Consider the following 7372-nt stretch of genomic DNA (forward strand, 5'->3'; position numbering starts at 1 on the left):
TATCAGACATCCCGCTATCCCCTCAGACGAACCATTAAATAGGCAAAACGTCAATACAGGACTAATCCTACTATACTGGCTCTTACACACGTCAGATATGGACTACAAAGGGAAACCGAGCCTCGAGCTGCCCAGTGACGTGAGCCAACCAGACGAGCTAAATGCCTTTTATGCTCGCTTCGAGGCAAGCAACACTGAAACATGCATGAGAGAACCAGCTGTTCTGGACGACTGCGTGATCACGCTCTCCGTAGCTGATGTAAACAGGTCAATATTCACAAGGCTGCAGGGCCAGGCGGATTACCAGGATGTGTACTCAAAGCATGCACGGACCAACCGGCAAGTGTCTTTACTGACATTTTCAACCACGTCAGTAGCCATGAAGTGCTTTGAAAGGCTGGTCATGGCTCACATCAACACCCTCATGCCGGAAACTCTAGATCCACTCCAATTCGCATACTGCCCCAACAGATCCACAGATGACGCAATCTCAATCGCACTCCACACTGCCCTTTCCCACCTGGACAAAAGGAACACCTATGCGAGAAGGCTGTTCATTGACGACAGCTCAGCATTGAACACCATAGTGCCCACAAAGCTCGTCGCTATCGCTAAGCTAAGGATCCTGGGACTAAACACCTCCCTCTGCAACTGGATCCTGGACTTCCTGATGGGTCGCCCCCAGGTGGTAAGGGTAGGCAACAACACATCTGCCACGCTGATCCTCAACACTTGGGCCCCTCAGGGGTGCGTGCTTAGTCCCATCCTGTACTCCTTGTTCACCCACGATAGCGTGGCCAAGCACGACCCCAACACCATCATTAAGTTTGCTGACGACACAACAGTGGTAGGCCTGATCACTGACAACTATGAGACAGCCTATAGGGAGGAGGTCAGAGACCTGGCAGTGTTGTGCCAGGACAACAACGTCTCCCTCAATGTGAACAAGACAAAGGAGCTGATCGTGGGCTATAGGAAAAGGAGGGCCGAACAGGCCCCCATTAACATTGATGGGGCTGAAGAGGAGCAGGTTGAGAGTTTGCTGTTAACTTTGCTGTCAACATCACTAACGAACTATCATGGTTCAAACACACCAAGACAGTTGGAAGAGGGCAAGGCAACACCTTTTCTCCTTCAGGTGAATGAAAAGACTTGGCATTGGTCCCCAGATCATTAAATATTTCTACAACTGGACCATCGAGAGCATCCTGACTGGTTGCATCACCACCTGGTATGGCAACTGCTTGGCATCTGACCGTAAGGTGCTACAGAGGGTAGTGAGTATGGCCCAGTACATCACTGGGGATAAGCTTCCTGACATCCAGGACCTATAGACCTGGCGGTGTGAGAGGAAAGCCCAAACAATTGTCGAAGACTCCTGTCACCAAAGTCATAGACTGTTCTCTCTGCTATTGTCAAGCAGTACCGGTGCGCCAAGTCTAGGACCAAAAGGCTCCTTATGAGCTTCTACCCCCAAGCCATAAGACTGCTGAACAATTTATCAAAGAGCCACCCAGACTATTTACATTCACCCGCCCCCCTTTGTTTCTACACTGCTGCTACTCGCTGTTTATTATCTATGCATAGTCACTTTACAAATTATCCTGACTAACCTCTACCGCCGCACATTGACTCGGTACCGTTACCCCCTGGATATAGCCTTTTCTTGTGGTACTTTTTTTCTCTCACTTTAGTTTATTTAGTAAATATTTTCTTAACTCTATTTCTTGAACTGCATCGTTGGTTAAGGGCGTGTGACAAATAACCTTTTATTTCATTTTAACTATCTTAATTAAGATGAAAGCAGTAACTGTAAATCTCTCTGGATAAGAGTATCTGCTAAATGACTAAAATGTCAATGTAAATATGGTTGGGGTGTGGTTATCTAGATTATCATAGATTCATAAATGGATTAGGATATTTCCTGGCGAGTGAAAAATATAAGAATAATTAAGACCTTCGGGGCTTAGCCCAAAGCCAGTAGGATTGTTCGGGGGCATTCTCCCCCGGCAAAAAAATAAGTAATTTCAACAGCTAAATGCACAAATGTTGTGCACCTTGAGATTATAACATTGAGAGAATAGATCTTCAAACGTAGACTCTGACCTGTCCAATGAGCCAAACTGATTAAAGAATCCCAGAGTACCCTCTCTCTCTCTCTCACACACACACACACACACACACACACACACACAAACTGTGCAGTAATTACAATACATAGAGAAACTTGAATCCCCTAATGTCGATGCCTGTGCCCCCGCAAAAATTAATTAGCATAATAATAAAAAATAATAAAATAAATCAGTCAGTTTAAGATAGAGATAAACTCAGCAAAAGAGAACCGTCCCCTTTTCGTAAAAATCCAAATAACTTCACAGATCTTTGTAAAGGGTTTAAACACTGTTTCCCATGCTTGTTCAATGAACCATAAACAATTAATGAACATGCACCTGCGGAACGGTCATGAAGACACTAACAGCTTACAGACGGTAGGCAATTAAGGTCACAGTTATGAAAACTTAGGACACTAAAGAGGCCTTTCTATTGACTCTGAAAAACACCAAAAGAAAGATGCCCAGGTTCCCTTCTCATCTGCATGAACATGCCTTAGGAATGCTGAAGGAGGCATGAGGACTGCAGATGTGGCCAGGGCAATAAATTGCAATGTCCGTACTGTGAGACGCCTAAGACAGCGATACAGGGAGACAGGACAGACAGCTGATCCTCCTCGCAGTGTCAGACCACTTGTAACAACACCTGCACAGGATCGGTACATCCGAACATCACACCTGCGGGACAGGAACAGGATGGCAACAACAACTTCCCGAGTTACACCAGGAACGCACAATCCCTCCATCAGTGCTCAGACTGTCCGCAATAGGCTGAGAGAGGCTGTACTGAGGGCTTGTAGGCCTGTTGTAAGGCAGGTCCTCACCAGACATCACTGGCAACAATGTCGCCTATGGGCACAAACCCACCATCGCTGGACCAGACAGGAATGGCAAAAAGTGCTCTTCACTGACGAGTCGCGGTTTTGTCTCACCAGGGGTGATGGTCGGATTCGCGTTTATCGTCGAAGGAATGAGCGTTACACCGAGACCTATACTCTGGAGCGGGATCGATTTGGGGGTGGAGGTTCCGTCATGGTCTGGGGCAGTGTGTCACAGCATCATCGGACTGAGCTTTTTGTCATTGCAGGCAATCTCAATGCTGTGCGTTATAGGGAAGACATCCTCCTCTCTGTATATGGTACCCTTCCTGCAGGCTCATCCTGACATGACCCTCCAGCATGACAATGCCACCAGCCATACTGCTCGTTCTGTGTGTGATTTCCTGCAAGACAGAAATGTCAGTGTTCTGTCATGGCCAGCAAAGAGCCCGGATCTCAATCCCATTGAGCACGTCTGAGACCTGTTGGATCAGAGGGTGAGGGCTAGGGCCATTCGCCCCAGAAATGTCTGGGAACTTGCAGGTGCCTTGGTGGAAGAGTGGGGTAACATCTCACAGCAAGAACTGGAAAATCTGGTGCAGTCCATGAGGAGGAGATGCACTGCAGTACTTAATGCAGCTGGTGGCCACACCAAATACTGACTGTTACTTTCGATTTTGACCCCCCTTTGTTCAGGGACACATTATTCAATTCATGTTGGTCACATGTCTGTGGAACCTGTTTAGTTTATGTCTCAGTTGTTGAATCTTATGTTCATACAAATATTTACATAACAAACATGTTAAGTTTGCTAAAAATAAATGCAGTTGACAGTGAGAGGACGTTTCTTTTTTTGCTGAGTTTATATATATACTTCCACATCTGCAGTGAAAGGTGACCGAGCTAGAGCGGTGTTTGTCAGACCATGAGATATCCAGAAAATCAGTCTTCTCATGCTGCACTGAAAGTAAAGGGGCTGAATAATTTTGCACGCCCAATTTTTGTTAAAAAAGTTTGAAATATCCAATAAATCTCGTTCCACTTCATGATTGTGTCCCACTTGTTGTTGATTCTTCACAAAAAAATACAGTTTTATATCTTTATGTTTGAAGCCTGAAATGTGGCAAAAGGTCGCAAAGTTCAAGGGGGCCGAATAGTTTCGCAAGGCACTGTATTCAATCAATCCCTATCCCAGTCTGTTGTTCCCACATGCTTCAAGAGGGCCACCATTGTTCCTGTTCCCAAGAAAGCTAAGGTAACTGAGCTAAACGACTACCGCCCCGTAGCACTCACTTCCGTCATCATGAAGTGCTTTGAGAGACAAGGACCATATCACCTCCACCCTACCTGACACCCTAGACCCACTCCAATTTGCTTACCGCCCAAATAGGTCCACAGACGATGCAATCTCAACCACACTGCACACTGCCCTAACCCATCTGGACAAGAGGAATACCTATCTGAGAATGCTGTTCATCAACTACAGCTTGGCATTTAACACCATAGTGCCCTCCAAGCTCGCCATCAAGCTCGAGACCCTGGGTCTCGACCCCGCCCTGTGCAACTGGGTACTGGACTTCCTGACGGGCCGCCCCCAGGTGGTGAGGGTAGGCAACAACATTTCTACCCCGCAAGGGTGCGATCTGAGCCCTCTCCTGTGCTCCCTGTTCACCCTCATCAAGTTTGCGGACGACACAACAGTGGTAGGCTTGATTACCAACAACGACGAGACGGCCTACAGGGAGGAGGTGAGGGCCCTCGGAGTGTGGTGTCAGGAAAATAACCTCACACTCAACGTCAACAAAACTAAGGAGATGATTGTGGACTTCAGGAAACAGCAGAGGGAACATCCCCCTATCCACATTGATGGAACAGTAGTGGAGAGGGTAGTAAGTTTTAAGTTCCTCGGCGTACACATCACAGACAAACTGAATTGGTCCACCCACACAGACAGCATCGTGAAGAAGGCGCAGCAGCACCTCTTCAACCTCAGGAGGCTGAAGAAATTTGGCTTGTCATCAAAAGCACTCACAAACTTCTACAGATGCACAATCGAGAGCATCCTGTCGGGCTGTATCACCGCCTGGTACGGCAACTGCTCCGCCCACAACCGTAAGGCTCTCCAGGGGGTAGTGAGGTCTGCACAACGCATCACCGGGGGCAAACTACCTGCCCTCCAGGACACCTACACCACCCGATGTCACAGGAAGGCCATAAAGATCATCAAGGACAACAACCACCCGAGCCACTGCCTGTTCACCCCGCTATCATCCAGAAGGCGAGGTCAGTACAGGTGCATCAAAGCTGGGACCGAGAGACTGAAAAACAGCTTCTATCTCAAGGCCATCAGACTGTTAAACAGCCACCATAGTGACTCAACACCAGCCACTTTAATAATGGGAATTGATGGGAAATTATGTAAAATATATCACTAGCCACTTTAAACAATGCTACCTAATATAATGTTTACATACCCTACATTATTCATCTCATGTATATGTATATACTGTACTCTATATCATCTACTGCATCTTTATGTAATACATGTATCACTAGCCACTTTAACTATGCCACTTTGTTTACATACTCATCTCATATGTATATACTGCACTCAATACCATCTACTGTATCTTGCCTATGCCGCTCTGTACCATCACTCACTCATATATCTTTATGTACATATTCTTTATCCCCTTACACTTGTTTCTATAAGGTAGTAGTTTTGGAATTGTTAGCTAGATTACTTGTTGGTTATTACTGCATTGTCGGAACTAGAAGCACAAGCATTTCGCTACACTCGCATTAACATCTGCTAACCATGTGTATGTGACAAATAAAATTTGATTTGATTTGATACAGAAGATAGCATTATTTGGCAAAATACCAAGTCCATATTATGGCAAGAACAGCCTAAAGAGAAATGACAGTCTATCATTATTTTAAGACAAGAACGTCAGTCAATCCAGAACATTTCAGGAACTTATAAATGCTTCACACAGTTCAAGTAATAGACACATCTCAACATCTGTTCAGAGGAGACAGTGTGAATCAGGCCTTCATGGTCGAATTGCTGCAAAGAAACCACTAATAAAGGACAACAATAAGAAGAGACTTGCTTGGGCCAATAAACACGAGAAATGGACATTAGACCAGTGAAAATCTGTCCTTTGGTCTGATGAGTCCAAATTTGAGATTTTTGGTCAACAGCCAACAAATGCTCACCATATGTGGGAACTCCTTCAAGATTGTTGGAAAAGCATTCCAGGTGAAGCTGGTTGAGAGAATGCCAAGAGTGTGCAAAGCTGTCATCAAAATGGCTACTTTGAAGAATCTCAAATATAAAATATATTTTGATTTGTTCAACACGTTTTTGGTTAATACATGATTCCATATGTGTTATTTAATAGTTTTGCTGTCTTCACTATTATTCTACAATGTAGAAAATAGTAAAAATAAAGAAAAACCCTTGAACGAGTAGGTGTGTCCAAACTTTTGACTGGTGCTGTATATATGGAGACTGTTTAGTGACAAAACAAACAGGTTAAATACATGTACAAAAAAAAATGTTTTACAAATGTTTCCTAATCTTTCTTATATCTTTCAGATATAGGATTTTTTGGGGTGGAGGGACTATCTGTTGTTCCATGTAGTGAATCTGTTTGAATGGGCTAATAGCATTACCAAATACAACTTATCAAAAAATGTTTTTTTTGTATACTTCAAGGCGTCTTAAAATTCTAAATTAAATAACAAAATGTTCCTTGTGTTCCTTGGTATAACCTTCTTAAAACAATTCCATATAGCTTTGTAGTACCTCATCTCACCTGCAATTTATTTGTAAACCATGTTTTGATTTTTCACTGTCTGTATTTCACCTGTTATAATTTGAATCTATAGATCAGCTTGAAGTGATACTGTGTGCTCAACCCACCTCTGTTCTCTCTTCATCTGCCCTCTTGTCACTTTATCTGTGTCTTGTCCATTGCTGTCTCAGGTTCTTGTTTGTTAATGTCTTCTTTGTCTTCCTTCTTCTGTTATGGCCTGTTCTGTTCTTCTGGTGTCTCGCTCCATCATATCCTATTCTTAGTTTGCTATCTCTGTGTCTTGCCTCGTGTCTCTCCATCATTTACTCTTCTGTTGCTGCCTATATGTGTCTTGTCTGGTGTCTCTCTCTCCATCATATCCTACTCTTCTGTTGCTATCTCTGTGTCTTGTCTCTCCATCATTTACTCTTCTGTTCTTGCCTATATGTGTCTTGTCTGGTGCATCTCTTTAGGTTTTCAATCCAAAACGGTCAAGGGGATACTGGGGTAGCTTAACTTGTTTTGGGCCTATGTCTGGGTCACCTAAAGCATCCTCTTCCCTACCAGTTTCCCCTGGCTGCTGCTGTTCTAGGTGCTCCACTGGCCTGTTGTTCTCATCTGTTATCCTCCTTGGCTCATC

Source organism: Oncorhynchus tshawytscha, linkage group LG06 (genome assembly GCF_018296145.1).
Source record: "Oncorhynchus tshawytscha isolate Ot180627B linkage group LG06, Otsh_v2.0, whole genome shotgun sequence".
Classification (NCBI taxonomy): Eukaryota; Metazoa; Chordata; class Actinopteri; order Salmoniformes; family Salmonidae; genus Oncorhynchus; species Oncorhynchus tshawytscha.